Source organism: Tachypleus tridentatus, chromosome 1, assembly GCF_004210375.1.
Source record: "Tachypleus tridentatus isolate NWPU-2018 chromosome 1, ASM421037v1, whole genome shotgun sequence".
Classification (NCBI taxonomy): Eukaryota; Metazoa; Arthropoda; class Merostomata; order Xiphosura; family Limulidae; genus Tachypleus; species Tachypleus tridentatus.
This window is the reverse complement of record NC_134825.1, coordinates 130754120-130775148: the sequence shown is the minus strand read 5'-3', so window position 1 is coordinate 130775148 and position 21029 is coordinate 130754120. Positions and strand designations below refer to the sequence as shown.

The window sequence follows — 21029 nt, the reverse complement described above, 5'->3', positions numbered from 1 at the left end:
AAATTGAGTCTATTTAGTCCATCAAGTATAGTCGAGGATATTGTTTCACCAGTTGTATTGGAAACACTGTACAAACCAAGAAATGTCTCATGGACGTCAAGGTTCTCATTTACGTATCGTACACATATTGCTTCTTGTTCGACACCTGTAACATCTTGAGTGCCATCAACCATTAATGCAAATATTTTACTTTGATGCACTTCGTGTGCTATGTTCCTCAGTATTTGATGGCTGAACATCTCCATTATTTCATTCTGAGCCTAGAGTGATGTGAATGTGGTTTTTTATTACTCAGGATCTTCCTCTTCCAGGATCTTCATGAACTGCAGGAAGTTCCCGTCCGTATCAGTATGCTAAACCTTGACACAGTAAGAAACGTAAACTTCTGAATATTTTGGCTAGACTTCTCTTGCATTCTTCCTGCTGCTCCTTTTTTCATCATGTAGCTGGACAGTCACTGGAGTTACATCAATTGATCCTTCTGGAGGATCATAGCGAATCTGTGCTGAGAGGAGGATTGGTGTTCGTTGAATTTCTGTTTTGCCTTTTTCCAGTTGCAAAAACCGGTGGATATGAAGGTATATTCCACTGGCCTCTCTAATTTCCCTGTAAAAAGGCCTCTATTTTCCGCGTTGGCACAATGAAAGCATACGACTTTTTGAGTCTGATTATCGAAGTGCAGCCATGGGAACTCATCAAATCACTTGCCCTGGAAGTTGATATTTTGCTTTCTGTCGTGGTATTAATTGTATGTCTGGATGATATGGCTTTCCACACTGTATCTGTGGAGTGTCAGATTTTTCATTACTGCACAAACTTGTTTTACAACTATCTGGTAGTTCATGATGTGCGATAGTTGCACAAGCATTTTCCGACTCATCCTCTGATGAACATGGTATTTCCTCTGTATGGCAAGTTTCTATTCCTTTGCTTGAAGTTGTTGGATTATCTGCATTATCACTTGTAGTACTAGTAACTGGCTTGCAGAACTGTCTAATATCGGAAAGTTTCAGACACTTGCTTGTCATAATTGGAATTTGTTTCTCAAATGACTCATCAGGCTAAAATACAGTCTTTAATGAAATACTCTAACATACAACGAACGAAGATAGAACAGAATGGAAGTAGGACTGAACTGTACAATGTATTTAAGTCAAACGCGCGAACCTTACAGTGACTACCGAGCCGACTGACCGCCTGGGCATCGCTGGGACAATAATGTGTGCTAGTTACAACACTAATAGCAAGTTTCTCGAAAAATACTTAAACAATCACAAATATATTATATTCCTGTTAAAGCTCATCGAAAGGCAAACACGTTGTGATATAATGTCTATAAGCACGTCTATTAAATAAAAACACCTAAAAAAAACTGGCAATAAAATTCGAGTAGAGGCTTCAGGCCGTTTAAATCGCTCCTTTTGTGCTCTGATTATACAAGAAAATACAATATTTTTACTATCTATGATAAGAGAATATATTGTTCTTTTACCATAAAGCACCAGAACTTTATTAGACGGCGGTAATCATCTGAAATTTCATGGATTAATGAGGGCCACAAACACAGGTCTAATGAGCCATGTTGTAAAATCGAGGCTCAGACTAAATGGAGCGATGGGTGGTGATGTAGGTCGCGTCTGGATCCGAGGGGCCCGAACCTGTCGTTAACTGTACACTAAACGTACACTATGGTCATCGGCTTCGGCAACTCAGGAGAGTAAGGCGTTCGATAATAAAACCGGCTAGACATGCATAAGAACAAATGGCATAGGAAAATCGCACAATATACACATAAGATTGATGCAGCTGCAAGCTACAAATAGCCTGCCAGATCTAGATCACAGGATTTTACGCTTGGGAGTAATATTTTCGAATTTCATGCTTTGTTCAATCTGTTGTGATGAAAATTTTAGGTAATCTTACACTACATACAAGACGTAGGTAGATTCTGTAATAGTGCTTGCAAGCCTTGCATGTATACTTAGGCCTACTGACTGATACTTACAAACTATCGCTTAGATCGAAAAGCTTAGAAGCACGCTTATATTAAAGATGTACATTTCGGCTACTGAAAGAGCCTACATCTTGGCCTAATTATGTAATTCGATTGGTAAGAACACGAGAATCACAAGAACAAACACACAATTTGTAGGCCCGTGATGCAATAAAACAATTCAACAGATCAAACTGTGTGCACCATACCCCCCACCTAAAATGAAGGGGGATGTATCCCCCATCCCCCCAGGATCTACGCTCCTGTCTCGGAAGCTATAACTGTGATAAATACTTATTAATCGAGGAACTACAGATATTTGACCAGAAACATTTATCGATCTTGAACATTACAAACAATTTTACTTCAACGAATGAATACCGGAAAGTAGTATTTTTACGAAAACATTATATAACTTCAGCATGAAAAACTCACATGTGATCAACAAAGAACGTAGAGATAGCTTGTTCCCCGTTAAGTGAATTGTGCCTATATCAACCCTCGATAAGATATCAAGATAAAAATGTATTCTCAGAACGATTCGCATGAATATAAAAACTTTAATCAAAATAAAGTACAGAACAACGTTTCGATCTTCTTAGGTCATGTTCAGGTTTTGTTTTAATACCTGTCTTGAGAATACATTTCTACTTCAAATGGGTTTCTCGTCATCATGAGATATCAAGATAGTTCTAGATCAGATATAAAACTCAATATTGTTTTTAAGCTTATGAAACCTTTTTATATAAATCATTATTTATAATAGCCGTTATTATAAATTGTATTATTGTTTGTATATTAAAATATATTAGTATTAAGAAGGAAAACTACGTATATCAATCTTATTGGTAAACGTGATAAATTTGATACATCTCTACACTTAATTATAAATGTATATTACAATTTAATTCAATTTTAGGCTATTTCAAATTGTTATACATAACATGATAAATTGGGAGCTCGTGTCCGAAATCTGAATCAGAGACAGGTTTCAATCAAACTTCAAATCATAATTTGATTTATATTTATCAGTGCTAACAAAATTTGATCATGTCTGAATTTTAAGATTCTTTTGAATCCCCCTCCCTTGAACAACTACAAAGGTCTAACAAAAGTGAATTGCTCGAAAAAATTGCTATAGTTTTAGAATTAGAGGTTAAGAAGTCATTGACAAAAAATAAACTATTATTAATTATTAAAATACTATTTGATAATGATCTCTTGTCAAAGGAAGCATTGAAAAAATACTTTTAGTGTTTTCACTAGCCAATCAGTGTTGAGCAATAAAGATAAGTTAGAAATCCAACTAAAACACAAACGAATCAAGCCTGAACCAGCTTGTATCGGAGCTGAAAGAGAAAGAAAACGTCTCGAGACTGAACAAGCTCGTATTGAAGCCGAGAAAGAAATTAGACTGGCAGAAATGGAAATTAAAGTTATTTCCAATCGACCAAGGCAAAATGATAACTTTGAACTCAGTTGATATATTAATATATCAATATATATATTACACAATGTAACAAAATTTTTACTTTTTCTTGTTCCTGGGTAGAAGGTGTTATTTTCCAATTGCTTATGCCTAAAGTAAATGGAAAAGACCTATTTTTTTCTTCAAACTTTGCTTTTGTGACCTGGGTAATGAAATTTTCAAATTTACCCATTTTCCAGAACATTTCAGGTATATTCAGTGCTGAGTAGCTGATAGAGAATCTTCTCGAACTTACAAGAATTTTCAAGAACTCAAAGCTATGCTGTTCCATAAAGGGAATAAGTATCCGTCTTTTCCTCTGGCTCATCTGGTGCACCTCAAAGAGAAATACAACATAGTCAAGACCTTGCTAGAAGCCTTGAAGTAGCTTCGAGACTTCTTCCTTAAGCTGTCTGAGGCAAAGGTCAAAGCTAGTGTCTTCGTTGGATCATAAATAAAGAAGATCCTGGAACACAGAATTCCTCAAGAAGCTCTGTAGGAAGGGAAAAAAGCTTGGGGTAGCATTGTCGCAGTGGTTTGGGGCTTCTTGGGCAATCACAAGGCCGAAAATTATGTGGAACTGGTAAGGCTTTGGTGAAGAACTACGGCAGAATGGGCTGCAGAATGTCCCTGAAAGTCCATATCCTTGACGTTCATCTTGATAAATTCAAAGAGGACATGAGAGCATACTCAGGGGAGCAAAACGAGCGCTTCCACCAAGATATACTGGACTTTTAACGCCGCTACCTAGGAGCGTATAACGAAAACATGATGAAAGACTATATTTGAGGGCTGATACGTGAAAGTGATTTACATTACAGTCGCAAATCTCGAAAAACTACTCACTTCTAAATATTTTTGTTCATTTTTGTATAACTTTAGTATAAATACATGTAAATCTTGATTCGTGTGTTGTTTTATTCAGACCTTATGTAAACGAAAATGTGCAAATTTGTCCGTTTTTACATAGAAAATAGGTTAATTTCTAAATTTCATTATCCAGGTCACAAAAGCAAAGTTTGAAGAGAATAATGGCTTTCCATCAAATAAATGGTACCTGTGTATGAACATAGATTTAATATACTCGTCGTAAGCCGTCGATAAAATTTTCAGTTTCAAACCAGATAGAAGGTTTAGTATTGTTTGTGAGTTTGTAAAACTTTTATACATAAACCATTATTTGTGATAACTATTATTAAAAATTGTATTTGTTCGTATATTAATATATATTTGTATTAAAAGAGAAAACTGTATGTATCAACGTTTTTTTGCTAATATCATAAATTTGACATATATCGACATTTAATTAATTTCTAAATCTGAATTACAATTTAACTTGAGTTCGGGCTATTTGAAATCGTAATACGTAACATAATAGATCGGAAACTCGTCCGAGATAACTTATAATACGTAACAACTTTAACACATAAAACAACTTTTCATAAAAAAGAAGTTTTTACCATTTTGACAGAAACCTGCATCTGTTCAATCCACTAAAGTTGAGGATTATTCTAAAAAAATCCAGCTTCTCTAGTTCGAAATCTTAATACAGACAGGATAAAACTTCATCAGAATCATTAAGGCCTGTCTGCGTTTAAAACGAAAAGGAAGCAACACCCAGTGCATTCACATCCATATGAACGTAGCTTCATCGGATCAACCGATGTTGTTGATTTTGTCACTTATATAAAGGCTGATGTAGTCAGGGAGGAAATTAGCGCTTTTATGTTTGTTGTTTCTGTGTCTTTGATAAATGACACTGATAATCCCATACACATACGTATTCTACGGGATACTGGGGCGACTCAAGATTCAATCACTGATTTTAGAAGGTATATTGCCTTTAGATTCGAGTTCTGCCACTGGTGATTCTGTTATTGCTCAGGGTATTTGAGAGTTGCTTTGTTAATATTTCTCTTTATAACATTTATTTAACATCAAACCTATTTTCGGGATCAGTTTTGGTTGGAGTAAAACTGACTCTTCAATTAAGAGTGTATCATTATTGTTGGGAAACGATTTAAATGACGGAAAGTTGTTGCTGAACCGAAAATGGTTAACGAGTCGATCACCTTTCCATCTAACGGTGGTTTTGCTGTTGAGAAGAATCCTGATGTGTATCCCTCGTAAGCTCGAGTTCAGGCAAATAAATTAAGCTAGAAACAAATTATAGACATGTATTTAGAAGATGCTATTATAGATTCGTCTCAAATATTTTGTGGGCCCGACAGGAAATTTGTGGATAGTTGTACTACTGACGAATCTTCGGCGAGTTACAATGATGGAAGTGAGCGGTCTGGTTTACCTGGTGAAGTTTCGTTTGCTCATAGTTTGCTGAACATCGAAAGGATAAGTAGGCCTCTTTACTATTCAAATATAAACTCTCAAAAGATAAAGTGGAGAAAGTTACAAATAGTTATTTTGTCAAAAATGGTGTGCTTTTGAAAAATTGGATACCACCAGATGTGCCAGCTTCAGAGGACTGGGCTGTAGTTTACCAAATAGTTTTCCTCAAGGGTCGGAAAACCTAATCATAAAATTCCTGTTGCTCCTTTGAAAATTATCTCAGCTTTTGAAGAACGCCTCAGTCGTGTGATTGTTGATTGTGTTGGGTGTTTACCAAAAAAGATAACATTTATGTCGATGCATTTTCACATGCTGTATAATTGTTAATGCTCAAAGAAAAAAGGCGTGACAGATTTACTTTTATATATTTATTTTAATATAGATGTGTAAAATGAAATGCGTGTAAGTTATACTGTTAAACGTGTTTGCGAAATTTCCATGTATTCACTAAAGTTGTAGAAGATTTCCGAGTATAAGAATCAACAACGTGTATGTGTATATAATTACTATTGAATACCAGTATTGTTGCCAACTGAAATTTCAAAAATCTCGCCTAACAATTATAAAAGGTAGTCATCGTAACACGCGAAGAGACAGTATATGTTGGTTTCCTACAGTTGGTATACTATAAAGACCGGAAGCTATAAATGTAATAAACAATTATTAATCCGGAACCTACAGATATTTTGCCAGGAACGTTTATAGATTTTGAGCATTACAAACTGTTTAAGTGGATTAATATCGGACATTAGTGTTTTTACACAGAATTATATAACTTCAGTGTGAAAAACTCACATGTGATCAATGAAGAATGCAGAGCTAGGTAGCTCTCCAATCAAATAAATCATGCCTATATCAAGTCAGAATTAATTCGCTCGTCATGAATCCTCGATAAGACATCAAAGAAGTTCCAAATCGAGTAAAAGACTCAATATTGTTTCTAAAGTTATAATTTTTTGAACATAAATTATTATTTGTAATAACTGTTATTATACATTGTATTATAGTTTGTATAGTAAAATATATTTATATTACGAAAGAAACTTATGTATATCAATTTTGTTGGCAAACGATATAAATTTTATATATCTCAACGTTCAATTAATTTCTAATTTTATATTACACTTTAACTCAGTTTCAGGCTATGTAAAATTGTAATACGTAACATAATAAATTAAAGGTTCGTCTTGGATAAATTATAATAACTAACAAACTTTAAAATAATTTTATTTCACATATATTTCTCATATATTTTGTATGATTAAGTAATGCATTATCTTTCCCTTGTCCCTGTAGATCATATATATACAACACAGATGGCACAACGTTTAAACAAGACTTTTAACATAGCAATACAAATACATATTGAAAATATAAATCATTTAATATAGAAATTATATACGAGTTCTTTAAAATACCTTTTTTACAATAAAATACAACATACAGTAAAATAATAATACTAATAAAATGAAAACCATTGCAATTTATTGCTACTTAATACAAAACAAAACAAAAAAACGTTAATGAAGATACAGGTGCATACATACATTTATAAGCCATTTCATTGAGAAAGCTATTTAGCAGTACGTCCAATGGTGGCTTGAACACTATAAGATCTATCTCTGGTGAAGGTACTACGTGAACATATGAAACTTCAGGGCCAACCCAATGATGTAAGCAACAAACTCTCTAATGTTTGATACTTCAGCCAGCAACATATCTTTTTGCGTGGGCTCTACCACAAGAACAATTAGAACAGCTCCAGGCATCTGAGTATCAGCACCATAGTCTACTCCATTATTGTGGAAAAAAGTCCTGAGTATACTGGTTCTCACCAAACAGGTAGTCCGTTATGTAGTTCTAGGTTCTTAGGGAGATTGTCAGGAACAAAGTAGGATAACCAGTGGCTGGTCACAAAAGAGAATTCAGTTTGCATTAAATATATGGAGATCAGGTGAATTACAATTGATCAAAAGTTTAGATAGGTGTGTAAGTTGAAAAGGGTTAAGTTGTGACAACTCAGTTACGATAATTCCTTGCTCTGAAAGCCTATAGAGATAGGATTTTAACTCTGCACTTTGGTCAAATGATACTGCTAGGAGTTTGAATGTACCTCTATATCACCCATAGAAGATGCATCCCTAGTGTTTGTGAACTTCCCAATTCTCAGTCTTAATTCGTTTTCCTGTTGAACAAAATTCTTACCTATGCTTCTCTCTGTTGTCTTTAATTTACGACAACCAACACAATTCACTTTTCAATCTGGCTTCATTCCACTCCCTACCATTTGGTTATTACAAGTATAGAGCTTGGTTTCAGCAGAAATAAATGTAGATCGAGACAACAACAGTGACTCCTACACACATGTGTTGACTTTGATTAGGTAATCCCAACTCTTATTTTTGTCCATTAGAATTGAATAAAGTTTACATGATTTCCCCTTTAGTAACCTTTTAGCCACAAGTTTAGTATAAGTTTTTTGGTGCGACTTATAAAATAGTTGTTACTTTCCATCTCCCTTAGTACAACAATAGCCTGTAGTTTAATGCAATATAGTTAAACCATTTTTTACTGAAGCAATGTTGAGAAAATTTTCAGCAAAACTATGTTCTTATTAAAAATATTTCAGCCTGCATGACTGAAAATATTCTATTACAAACAAATAAAATACCAACTTTAATTTTTTTTATTATATACTCTTCAAAAAAAGAAACGCAAAAGGCAAAATTTGAGAGAAATTGTTAACAAGTTTATTCCCGGTAGTTCTAAATGACATGTGTGAAACTTTGCACATTCACTGCTGAACATCCAAAGTCTGCAAAGGCGAAGTCCCCACGCTCACTAGTTGAAGTTTAACGTCACTCAACGTCAATAACGAGTATGCCCCCCGTGAGCATCAATAACTGCTTGGCATCTCCTGCCCATGGAAGCGATGAGATGACGAATCACATTCTGTAGAATGGCTGTCCACTCAGCCTGCAAAGCTGCTGCAAGGTGAGGTAGAATCTGCAGTTGAGGTTGTCGCCGTCGCAGACGTCGGTTCCAACTCGTCCCAAAGATGTTCGATGGGGTTTTAATCTGGTGATCTGGAGGGCCAGGGAAGAACGTTGATGTTGTGGTGTCTCAAGAAGACAGTGGTGAGTCGGGCTGTGTGATGACGGGCGTTGTCATGTTGAAAAACGTCGTTGATGTTCACCATGATGGGTTGCACATGGGGCCTAAGAATCTCGTCGACGGTTGCGTACGGTCTGATCGAAAATCCTACGCAGCCCTGGTATGGTTGAGACAGTAGACGTCGCAGTGGTGGTCCTATCCCGAAGGTGACGTACCGGATGTAGCGATCTTGTGCAGGTGTGGTCACACGAGGTCTGACAGATCGTGGACGGTCACGAGTTGATCCATGTTGTTGGTGACGATTACACAGCCTTGTGATGGTGCTTGGGTGGACATTCACAACTCTGGCAACATCTGATCGAGATTCGCTTGCTTCTAATCGACCAATGGCGTTGTTGCGTTGTGCTTCAGTCAGTCTTGGCGTAACTGTATTGCGTATCGGTGGCTTAACACTGAGCTATGGAAACCGAGAACCCACCACTTTTATAGGGATTTTGCACATGTTGCACTTGCAGAACTCTCAAACAAATTTATTGGACACAAATGCGTTTTGGCGAAAAATCCGTTGTTTTCCTCCGTTTTCAAAGTGCACAACTTTTATTGTCATTTTGGTCTGACAATCAGTGCCTTAACACGTGTAACATCACATACTCTGAGCTTGTAACGTTATTACATATATTTCTCTTTAAAATAAAAAATATCCCTTTTGCATTTCTTTTTTGAAGAGTATATTTATCTTTCCTACTCTGAAATTCCTTCATGACTGGTAGTTTCAACAATTCATAAAGATCTCACTTTTGTCCAACCGAAATGTCTTGCTCTTCTCTGAACAGGTAAATCTGTGATTTCTCTCAGTTTTAGTGTATTTCTTTCTTACTCTTATTATCTTTCCATGAAAATTTCAGTACCTGCTGAAAAAGTCAATTTTGAAATTGAAAGCTTCTCTCATCAGTATTAATGTGAATAATAGGTGTAATGTACCTTCATAGAATACATTTAAAATCAGTTATCACGGTTAATTAATATCACAGAATTTTGGCATCTCAAACCTACTCCTTTGTTTTCATGCATTCAGTATCTTAATAACTGTTGTATTCTTTATATATTGGATCCATTCGTAGTATACAATACTTATGAATGACTTTGCGTGAAGTTCATATATATTTGTGTAATACCACCAACGTATCTATATATTTATTTATACACATATATTGCTTTACACACATATTAGCATTACACATTGTAATGTACTTTAGTAACTGATAACAGATTGTCTCTCCTGCACTTTTTCAATTGGTTTGGTAATCTTCACACAAATTGTGGTCTCACAATATGCTGCCATCTATGGATCATCAAGCTCAACGTTTTCTTTTCAAGCATAGCAAAAAAGTAACTACTGAAAGAAAACAGCCGAACTAAGACTTTTCAGCTAAAAATTCTCATAATCAAGGATTAATATTTGTAATATTACTATTGTATGTCATCTTACACTTAAATGAAACACAGCTACTTCACAGCATGCAGAACCAACATACATTCTCCCGATATATTGAGAAGAATTGAAATGAATACCTTAATCACTTCATATATTCTTATGTAGACTGCTTTATCAATTAAACTAAATTATTAAAGGAAACACAAAACAAAACTCAAAGCCAGCATTTATCAATTACTTTTTTTATCAAACCTTCCTTTAAACTGTATTAGATTTATTATTTCCACTATATCCAAAAGCAACCCATTCCAAAGGCCAACTTCCCTGTTAGAAAATAAATATCTTAGCTAAGGATTATTACTTCTACCGTGGCAAAAGTTATATTTGTGTCTTATAGTATTTCCCTTTCTACCATTAAGTCCGAAAAACGATGATGCATCAACACTATTAATTCCTTTAATAATCTTAAGCACTTCAGATATATCTCCTTCGACTCTGTTTTCTTCAATACAATACTCCAAGTATGGCGTAACGAATGATCCATTGAATGGAGTTATCAACTATTTAGATATGTATTCAGTATTTCCATAGATACAACCTGAAATCATATTTTTTCTTACACTAAAAACAGCATAGTGCTTGAATGACTTAATAGACTAGTCAATCAAAACACCTAGATTATCTTCCTCTATAACACCGACAAGGTTATTCTCATAATAACACACGGCAAGTACTAATCTCATTCGGTTTGGCCTGGATTAACAACCCTATCAAGTACGTGCTTGTTAATTTGTACTACCTGCTATGGTTAACCATCGAATTTGGGTTGTTAAGGCAAAGTGCATGTCTTCATTACATCTAACATTTTATACAACTAGGAGAACAACTGACTGTTGAAATTAGCTTTCTAGTCCTTCTAGTCTTGTTTGATACATTAAACAATGGTATCCAGTGCTCCACCAACACCTCTACTATGGACTGTGCGATATATCAACCAATGGATAAGATTCAGCCCATTTTGTAAATTTATCAATGGCAATGAATATTTACCGGTGATCTCCTCCTATACACTGTAGAATATATCCAATAGTTTACTGTTGGAGTTTATCTAGCCTTGGCTGAAGATCAGTTCTTGGGACACTCGATTGTCAACCTGCAACTTTGAATCCCATCACCGAACATACTCGCCTTTCAAGCCAAATAAACATCATAATGGTCAATTCCACAGTTTATTAATGAAGAGAATTCCAAGAGATGGTGATGCTGACTAGTTGTTTTCCCTTTAATCTATCACTTGAAAACAAGGGAAAGCTAATGCAAGTAGCCGCTGAGTAACTTTGCATAAAATTAATGCTGATTTTTTCTCTTAGTGGTACACAAGGTACAGTTTTCACAACAGTTCTGGACACATTAACATTAATGCAACCAGAAAAAAAGGGCTGTTGAATGTTAGCAAAAGTGTAATACCCTGTTATTTATTTTATTCTATGTAAGATCTGAAGATTTATCGCTTTACAGCTCTGGGAACCCTGAACTGTAGCATAGTTTGAGAACCGTAGCTCAGTGAATTATAGCAATAGCACAGCATTTCTTAAAACATTTTAGCGGGTGATATAAGTGCCACAGGGTGTTTAAGTGTCTTTCCTAAGTTCCTACATTTATGTTGGCTGAACTTTAATTTGCTGCCTGGAAAGGGATACCCATGCTAGATCTGGATCCTTTTAGCTGCTCTTCCCAGAACTATCAAAATACTAATCATGGCATTCAACTACTAATTGAATCTCACAGTGCATGTTTTGATGTGGATATGTCAGAAATGGTTTCAATTCCCACAAGATACCCAGAATTAAAACATTCCATGAATGAATAAGGTCCAATCGTGCAATGAGATAGACTGGACACAAATCTGTGTCATGAGCCAAAGCTATGCACTCTGACAATGTTACATTCTTATAATGCTATTCAATGTGGTATAATTCCTTGCAAAATTGTAAAGTTTATTAACCATTTTAGTGAAGCATAGTCCACCCAGAAAGTGAATCTCCTGCTATACAAGTAGTGGTTTTACGAATACTAAAACAAGTAACCAGTTCTTTCATCAAAAAGCATGTGTATTCAGGAGCTATGAGTATATGACTAACATTCATTATTATACAGGATATAAAGATACTAAAATCGATAGACAATTTGAAAAGGCCAACACTCAGCGGGAAAACATCCTAAATCAGAGCAATACTAAACCTTCAAATAGACTTCTCTCATTATAACCTATCAGTTTAAACTCAGAAACGTTTTACGAATTCTGAAAAACATTTCATCTCCTACGGCTCAACGATCGTCTTAAACAGATATTTCCTGAGGTTCCTATTGTCCCATTCCAAAAAATCAGAACCCTAAAAGATATCTTTGTTCACGCAAAAGTGAATTACATCCCACCCAGTGGCGGATTTAAGGTTGTGTGAGCCCAGGGATTAATCATTTTTATGGGCCCTATATCCTTTGTAATCTTACATAGAATAAAATTATCAATGGGCCCCCACTAAGAGGACGGGCCCTGGGACTGAGCACCATCTAGTCCCTACTGATCCGACCCAAAAATGGTTGTCGTCCATGCAATAAAGTCCATTGTCAAACCTGTACGTTCATAAAAATCATTAAACTCGTTATCTGACAAACACTATAAAAGAAACTTTAAAATATCCAAAGCAATCACTTGTGAAACAAAAACCACCATTTATCTTATACAGTGTAAAAATGCAATCACCAATATGTAGGACATATACAAACAACTCTTAGAAAACGTTTACAACCATAAATCTTTTATTAACACTGAAAAAGATCTTGTTGTCCAACACTTTAACTAACCTGGTTATTCCATTAACATTGAAACATGATTCTAAACTAAAGCAGATAGGGAAATAAAAGACGCTTATTGAATTGATAATCTAAACACTGTTCAGCCTATTTTTGAATTACTCTAACTCCTGGAATCGGTAATCTCCATTCTTTAGTTTCATCTCTCAGAAAAAAAATAGTTTTTATACTTTGCTTACTTTTTATGTAATATGATAGCTCAGCTTTCTAAAACTTACTATTTGTTTAATATAATTTTTCGTACCTGTTTTTATAAACTGACTAATACAGCATATCCTTTTGAATCAGTCTCCAAGTGTCACCTTTATTTTACTTAAACACTTAAGTGTAGTTTTAAATATATATTTATTTAACCATTTCAAAAGTTTACAGAATTTCTAGAGTATACATGTCTATTAGGTTGTCCAGAAATAAATGTCGAAATTCTCACGAAGACATTTAGAAGCTCAATATTGTGTAACTTATCGTTGGTTGACTGGTTTAATACAACATTTGTCGTTTACAAAGTGTCCTAATTGTACACTGTTTCAACTCTACTCAGAGTGAGTTTCGCAACCCCCAAGGAGGCATGAAGAAGAAGGACTTTCGTCTGATTTTTCTTTACGATTTAAAACTTAAACGAAAAGCTACCGAAACTACACGGAACATCAACTAGGCATTCAGACATGGGTCTGTTGTTGAACGTATAGTTCAGCGTTGGTTCCAAAGGTTTTGACATGGAGATGAAAGTCTTGAAGACCACGAAGGTCGTGGAAGAAAGCCATTCTTAGATGAAAACACATTAATGGAAGTAGTTGAAACAGACCCTCGCACAACAGTACGTGAGCTAGACATGAGCAAATCAAGCATTGCCAACCACCTGAGTGCGATTGAAAAGACAAAAAATTGGATAAGCGGATTCCGCATCAGCTGACTGAAGATCAACAAATCGGCGTTATGAGACCTGTCGAAAAAGACGCTCCAAAAATTGAACGAATCGAGGTTCTGCCTTATCCGCACTATTCCCTTATATATTTTAATTTTTCAAGCACTTTGTTTTTGTTTTTTTAATTTCGCGCAAAGCTACTCGAGGGCTATCTGCGCTAGCCGTCCCTAATTTAGCAGTGTAAGACTAGAGGAAAGGCATCTAGTCACAACCACCAACAACCGACTCTAGGGCTACTATTTTACCAACGAACAGTTGGATTGATTGTCACATTTTAACGCCCCCACGGCTGAAAGGGCAAATATGTTTGGTGCGACGGGAATTCAAACCCGCGACCCTCGGATTACGAGTCAAACGCCTTAACCCACCTGGCTTCAAGCACTTTGACATCGTTTTGAATAATAAGTGCTTTCAAAACCAGGCAGCTGTTAAAGAAGCTTTCAGAGAGTTCATAGACCATAGAAACTTCGATTTCTACATCAGGGGCATAAAAAGCATCGTTACACGTTAGCAAGTGTGTTGAAGCATATGGTGCTTACTTTCATTAAAGCATGTTTTACAGCACTGGTTTATACTTTTCTAAACTTCGTATTTCATATACATTTATTTCCGAACAACCTAATACAACAAGAAATTACAAGCGTTCATGTGATTTCTTCTGGTAGATATGCATGCCCTACACATTTTGCAAAATTTTGAATGCTTAGTCACAACAGTTTGCATAAAATTTTAATCATCAGTATCTTCTCATTTTGGCCGCAAATTTTGATTTCACATCTTTCTGTTGTAATTATTTTATTTTTCTTCTCACAAGTATGCTGGTTTTGATTATACAGGGTGTTCGGAAAGTCACTGTGCACTTATATATTTACTAACAGACATGTTTCAATATAGAATACAGGAGGTAAATATGAATGACAATTATAAACAATGTTGAAAGTGACCCACGTTGGCATCAATACGGGCCTGGATCCTTCTTATTTTGTTTCTAAACACCACTATCAGTTGCTGGCTTGAAATAGATAAATATGATAATATTTAGATAAATAAAATATGATTACAAAACTGCATAGTGAATTTCCGAACATCATGTATTTCATTCTTTCTTGCTGCACATTAGATAAAAATAGCAACAAAAGTTATAAATCTGATATTTATATATAGCTTGGAATAATTAGCATTAAGCACCTATTATCATAATTCAAATCTTTGAATTTCTCTATTTTTGCCTTTATCATTTTTAGCCAAGGTGTTTTTTCAATACATATCGTATTCTTTGTATAGTTTAACAAACTGTGAAGTGTGATACAAAGTAATACGCAAAAAACTTGTGATAATTTTCATACAATAGTAGTTTCGGGTTCAAAACTTCCGGATTTCGCGACGGAATTTTATAAATTTAAAAACAGCACACACTTAAGAATTCTCTAAATTTCAGTGCGATCTAATTCGCCAATTTTTCACAAAGCGAGCGCAAATACTTATTTTAGCGTAATTTTTGCCCATATATCCTTGAATATTCACCTACTACAACCTTTTTATTGTCAAGCTTAGGAAACATATATGCCAGCTATGTACCATATGTAAAAGACATCTATTACCAGAAAGTCCGCTGTCGTTTTTGATAAAACGACCAATTTCAGAATTAGTTTGGCTTACTGTAAAACGTTAAGGGTTAAAGTGATCTCTTAGAAATTTTGCATTTGAAGTAAGGAGACCTACCATACAAAAAATAGAATAGTTTTAATTAACGGGACAGATTAAACATATGGTTGAAAAACACAGTTTTAGTTCCTGTTAATAACATACTGGTTGTAGTGTGGTTTTGTTTAGTTGTGTTTTTTGTTGCACCATAGACCACTGTGTACACATCTTGATTAAATTATTTTTTGTTTACTCCTGGTTATATTCGCATGTAATTGTAATTTGTAAAACCGTTACAACAAAAGCAAAAACTGTTTTAAGTGCAGCTTCATTTTTGTGTTTGTGAATTAATACTTATTCTATATAAAGATGAATTAAAATAATTTGTACATTTTAATAAATATTTTTCTCCCAAACACAAACAGCTCAAGTTCCCTAACTTTATGTTCTAACAGCTAAGTATCAAATATCTGTGCTACAGAAATACAATTTATCTGTTACATTTATATGTAAAAACGGCTCGTTTGGGTTGAGAAAATTTTTTACGTAGAGGAGTGAACAACTTTGTGAACCTGACGATGTCCGATGAAGGTCGAAACGTTGTTCACTCCTCTACGTAAAAAATTTTCTCAACCCAAACGAGCCGTTTTTACATATATATTTCTCTACAAGTGGGTTTTCTCGACATCACTGATTATCTGTTACATAGATGAAGTTGTTGGTCCTTTTTCATAATAGGTCCATTCTTAAGGTGCCAGTATTTATTTATAAATAAGAGACCTTAATTATGCTGCCAGAAATGAAAATGATGAAGTAGATATGGGCTTAATCTAGCTTATCACCATATTCTAAAAACGAAGTCAGTAATAAGTGGTCAAAGTGGAGTTTCACTTTGAGTGCCTAATGCACAAGGAAATCCAAGTGTCCATAAATAATTCATCTTCTCATTATGTATCAGTACAAACACATACTACCTAACATCAATTTCACAGTTCTTCACACTAGTTTCTCTATCTCTGAGTTTAAGTAGAATGTTACATCCATCCAAGTTTACATCCAGACCACACTCAAGATACAATTGTTTAATCTAGCACAAGCAAAGGCAGTCATATCTTGTTGCAACTCTCCTGTAATGTAATTTAGAACAGCTAGATGGCCAGCTTTTTCTGACCAATGTTTGATGATAGGAGAAATATCAGCAAGAGCAAATATGTTTACACTGTACAAAAGACAAAGGAAATGTGACTGGTTAAATTGTGTTAATAACTTGTTTTGACTATCTATAAATTATAGCTCTATGTCATAAATTACTAAAAAACAAATATTTTCTTAAAGAAGCTCAAATGATAACTTGAAGGCATAAACATTATTGGACAGTCTTTTAAGGAATAAAAATATCGCATTTATAAATGGAAAATATAACATGCTGATCAATTGAATCTCACTCAATTTATCAGAACTCTGGTGTTTGAACGAATAATGCGTTGAAACAGAAGGGGATTTGCATATAATCATTATCATCTTGAAAAACTTGTTTGTAAATATATCTTACACATTCAGTTTTTATTTCTTATGTCAAAATCCTACATTGATTGATTTCATGATATCAATATGATGAATATTGTTTGATATCACTTAAATTAAAATTAGTAGAAATCTTCTTCTAAACCTGCTGAGAGACCAAAACATAACTAAAATCAATGGATGTAAAAAGATAGGTTTAATCATTGTATCTCAAATGTATTTACCAGTAACAATAACAATATTTCCATGAGATAACCACTCAAAGACTACCTTTTATTAGTTTTATTGTCAAGTCCAATATTTCCACAATACACACACATTATAGGTATAAAATGAAATTCTTATGTGTATCACAATAATAATTTGTAATAATTACTTATAAACTTTCAAGGAACTGTATTTAACCTCTTTACCATAAACTCATGTAATAAGATAATAAGCATGCTGTCAATAATTGTAACTACAAATATTAAAACACACAGAAATAGCATACATTTTATTTTGTGAAAATTATTCAATTTTTAAATGATTAGCAATATTTTTGTACTTTTATTATAAGCAATATATTTCTTAGGTACAAGGCAAAAATTCCTTAAAGACTAAATTTCAGAAAATAGCAATTTCCTTTATTAATAGTAGGAACAATAAAATTCATAGGTTAAAAAAAGGCAATGCATTGAATTGATTATATATCAGCCTTCTTCAAAGTATTTGTTTGCCATATCCTCCTAAAGAAATTGAGATGTGACAACACAATTATTGTAAAATTTTACTGTCTTGGTCTCCCCCTCCCTGTGATTTTTGTGCTTTGAATTATTTTGCATTAAAATATCTAATAATTTTCATCAGCAATTAATATCATTATGTATTCCAACAAACTACCTGCATTGTGTATATGTAACAAGTAGATTGGCATAAGTTTTATTTTCTGCAGTCATTTCTATTTCAAAATGGATGTTTTTAATGTCAGAAGTTAAGTTATTCTGGCATCCAAATCTGCAATGACAGTTTGATTTTTTTCATTAAAGCATATGTAAAAAAACTGTATATATATCTGGAGCTAGCTGTGCATGCAACTTGTTCTTTGTTGCTATAATAACATATAATCTAAGATGGTCTGTGAAAGTACCTAAATAACCAGTGTCTCAAAGCACAGGATAGTTTACTGGTTATTGTTTTAGGGGTTGCCATATTTGTCAGTACATATTAACTTTTCCAATTTCTCTGAAATGTAAAGAGTAATGATAAATGCAATACACGTAAAACAGTGTTTTAATGCAGACAGTCAAAGTAGGGAAAGAACATTCTTATAAAATTCCTAATTAATTTAGGTGGTGAACACTTCTAAAATTAGCTTTCTATGGTTAAAATAATAATATTTTGAATGACTGTATAATACATTTTACCTTAAAAGGTTAAGAATGGAAATCATTATGTCTACATAACCTGGGTTTTAAACTCTACTTAGCTACTTCTGAGCACGAATTATTCATTTTTGTTATTTACATTTCAATGCCTTCGTTAAATAATGTTATGACAGAGAATGAATGCTGTAGAATATTAAATCATCATGCACTACACTGAAAGTTCTATGATGTTCTCTAGAGACTAGTTATAAATTTAGTGTGTGCTTTAGAAGTTAACATAGCAGATTACATACTCTAACATACCCTCGTTTGACAATGAACCACATTTATTCAGTTAGCTCTAATGTTTCATCTTTTATTTTTTATTTTCTATCAATTACTTTCCAATTTTTCATGTTGATAAGTAAACTGGTGGTTTGTATTGTTCTGTTTTGCTTTTAAAGTAAACCAAATTTGTCCATTTCTGATTTATTGGAAAAATGGTTATCATATCTGCTATTTTTCTGCTGTCAAACTGGAATTACTCGAAGATGAGTTTTGGAACCAGCTTCATATAATAATATCCGTCACCTAATTTGATGTGGATATGTACCATAACAGTGAGCCGTTTTTACATATATATTTTTCTCTACAAGTGGGTTTTCTCGACATCACTGAATCTATTAATCATAAATTTACATAGGTGTGATAAGTCTAACAGAGCATAATTATTTCCAATGACACATATTTATAACTTCAATTATGAAATAACAACTAAAACAATAACACTTAGATGTATCATCAATTTATGTAGAAAATGAAGGCTTTTAAGTTAAAATTTAATATAAAGTGGAAAATAAATTTAACTTTAGAAGAAACACACTTCTTAGTTTGTATAATAACTAAAAATAGGAGGTATGTTTAAACTGTCTACTTTAGAAAATAAATTTCAACTAGTAGTAGAACACTGTGGTGACTAATAGTATATAGTACAAAAGTGGAATATGGTTTCAAATAATGAATACAGACAGCTAAGTGAGACCAGTAAGGATTAAAAAAAAAATCTTTTGGAGGGGAAAAGTAATATTTTATGGATGCAATTTTATTTATTAACTATTGTACATATTATTATTTCAAATGGTCATTAATATTAGTACTTTTAAAATCTCTGAAGTGCAAGTTCAGTTTTTTGCTTTGTTTGTCCTTCATGTTAAATTACCCTGGTCTTTTATTTGTACTTCAAGATCTTTGTATGAAAATATGTATTGGTACAAAGGTGGTATGACCTACTGGTTAGTGCTTAGGACTCACAGTTGAGAAGTTGTGGGTTCAAGGCTTGTTGTTATGTCCATGGGTAAGATATTTTACCTTAATTACTTCAAATGCTAGACCATTGCAGGTTAACTCTCAGCTTACCATTATACAGTTAGGTATACTCCAACCCATATTAAATGTGTCACCATTTTCACCTGACTGTGTCACAGGAAACCAGAGATAAGCATCAGCCCTATATGCCTCTCACTTGTGAAAAGAATTAACTTACTTATCATTATTTCATTAAATACTATTGAAATAAGTTACTAGTTCTAAAGTGTTTTACCTCTAAAATTCAAGAATGTCCAAATACACAAGCTATATAAGAAACAAAATCAAACACCTTGTAAAATTTATTCAGACAAAATAATTTTAGCACGTATATTCATTGTTAGTTCCAGAATCTGCTTTACCAGTCTTTAATAAAGTGAACACTTATGGAGAAAGATATCTATTATTGTTTCAGTAGTGTTATTTACATAAGTACAGCCATCAATGCTTGAGAAAAAAAGTGATTGATTTATTTTCAGCAAAACTAGAGCATCAACCTATGTAATGTTAAGCCTAAAATAAAAAAGTAGGGTTAAGAATGTATTTATGTATGGATATCACTTTACTGGATCTCCAATCAATAATCATATTTATTTCGCTTCAAAATAATTAACCTAACACTGCTTCAATAATATGAATGATTTTAGAAAATATACTATACTAAACTGTTGAATAATATTAAAAATAGTATATTCAAACAATCAAATTTGTAGCAATGCTTTAACTAATTTTGTTTATATGTGCTTTATTAGGGTTGCACATCAACTCAAAATCAAATTAACTATATGATAAAGAAATTGCCCACTGATCAACCTAATTAATTGAGAAGTGTACTTAAGTTGGATTTAGTAAACTTGTTGAGATTAAAGCTTGAATTATACAAGTTAAAATGTAATTAAACTAATATAATATCTTCATTCACTATGTAAGTTTTCTTATTCTTTTGTAGTCTGAGGAACTCTCCTCAAATACTATTATATTTTCAGTAAGGCCTA

General features: G+C 33.6%; 1 protein-coding gene across 1 annotated transcript in view; it reads right to left on the bottom strand.

Annotated features, from left to right (window-relative positions):
• LOC143223813 (uncharacterized) overlaps positions 1 to 6015 on the bottom strand; it is a 104156-nt gene extending 98141 nt beyond the window's left edge. Inside the window, exon 1 of the mRNA XM_076452292.1 lies at positions 4922 to 6015. The gene's annotated coding sequence lies outside the window, so the exon portion shown is untranslated. The remainder of the gene's footprint in view (positions 1 to 4921) is intronic.
• Positions 6016 to 21029: the final 15014 nt, after the last annotated feature.